Genomic DNA, 1,501 nt, shown 5'->3' on the forward strand with positions numbered 1-1,501 from the left:
GCATTTCTGTAATAAAGAATGTGTTTCTAGTGGATACATTTCGCGTATCATCGCATGTGAGAAAAGAACTGCATTGCTAGGAAGTGGAAAATCGTTCTCCATCTTACAGGTGTTCTGCACATGTTAGTATTTTATTTCTTCCAACATGAAAATATGACGCTGAGAGAGAGAAAAATAAAAATAAAATAAAATGGGAAATTGAAGGAACACCGACTCCAAAGAATCTCCTTTCACGTCCCAAACAAATGCCGGAATACGGCGGTCGAGATTTCCTGTCTTCCACCCAATATGCCCGCGAGCTGGAATCTGCTCTACGCGCTGGCGCTTGAAACATAGTTCTCTTTACAGATCAGTATTTCCAATTCCAAGGTCAGGTTACTTGTCTCTTATTTTGATACACTTTCTGTTGGCAAGACGAAATTTCCAGGTCATTCCGTCAGCCATAAATTGAGAAACGTCGCTCATCCCACTCTAGTTGTAGAAAAATAAACTGGCAACCTCATTGTGAGTTGCCGCAAATAGTGCGTCTACTCCGCAGGAAAAAAGTGCGGAGTCCTTTTCGCGACTTGCTAAATTCTGTAGCGAGGAGTCCTCCACCTGGGCAGCATTTCGGTCGCATCGACTCCATTTTTTGTGAATGGGCTTTCAAAAGAGCGAAATACTACACGGGAAATATCCGCTGAGCTCAAATTTACATAATCTATGTCTACTTTGAACTGCCCCGACATGTTTTTCTTTCTAGATTATCAAGTTACGAATAGAGATGAAAGTAATGAGAGGACCCTCTAGAAAGTTGAAACTTTTCCCATAGTTTCTGCGACAGATATGAACGAAAAGGAAATGGTATATTGCGCTAGATGGCATCTGTGGGGAAGGACAGTGGGTGTTGGTGGCGGTGGTGTGGCAGCTTTGTACAGTGGGTTACGCGGTTCAGTGCGAGTTGTACAGAATTACAACCACCCTCGTCACTGGGGGCTGTTGTTGCTTTGCGAGGCTCCGGGGAACTACAATCCTCATTGTTCAGGGAAATAGTTGTTGGTGATTTCAATGCAGCGCTGATGTAGGTCGTTTAATAATACACGATACGAAACAAAAGATGGATTATAAACGAGCCAAGCTGCTGTGAGAGCGGACGGATGTGTTTATAATAATAAGTGAATCAGTGTGAAACTCAAGTTCGGCATCTCGCCCTCCGCCCTTCCCGAGGAACAAGAGTGACGTCTGTGTCGGTTCTGTCTGCGGGCGAGGCTTCCAACCAAGTTTATGTGAGTGTAAGTCCAGTTCAAACCGTGACTTCGTTCTTGCCTGCAAAACACACCTGTGGACGCACAATGCAAGGTCTCTCTGTGCTTTCCCTCACATTATTCGCACTTGAACCCGAGGCCCGAGTGGGCACGCGGATTCCAGTCTTGTAGCTTAAACACATAGAGGTCATTTTGCCGGATACGCACCAGGCGACGGTCTGAATGAAAACGATTGCTCAAGAATCTTATCTTTTTCC

The 1,501-nt window shown here is 44.9% G+C and overlaps 1 protein-coding gene across 2 annotated transcripts in view; it reads left to right on the forward strand.

The window, feature by feature from the left end:
- Window positions 1-593: 593 nt before the first annotated feature.
- Window positions 594-1,501, forward strand: part of LOC119592772 (solute carrier family 22 member 21-like) — a 38,759-nt gene continuing 37,851 nt past the window's right edge. Inside the window, exon 1 of one of the 2 annotated variants that reach the window (XM_037941703.1) lies at window positions 594-1,271. The gene's annotated coding sequence lies outside the window, so the exon portion shown is untranslated. The remainder of the gene's footprint in view (window positions 1,272-1,501) is intronic. The other variant, XM_037941704.1, reaches the window with a different exon arrangement.

Source organism: Penaeus monodon, chromosome 30, assembly GCF_015228065.2.
Source record: "Penaeus monodon isolate SGIC_2016 chromosome 30, NSTDA_Pmon_1, whole genome shotgun sequence".
NCBI classification, from domain to species: Eukaryota; Metazoa; Arthropoda; class Malacostraca; order Decapoda; family Penaeidae; genus Penaeus; species Penaeus monodon.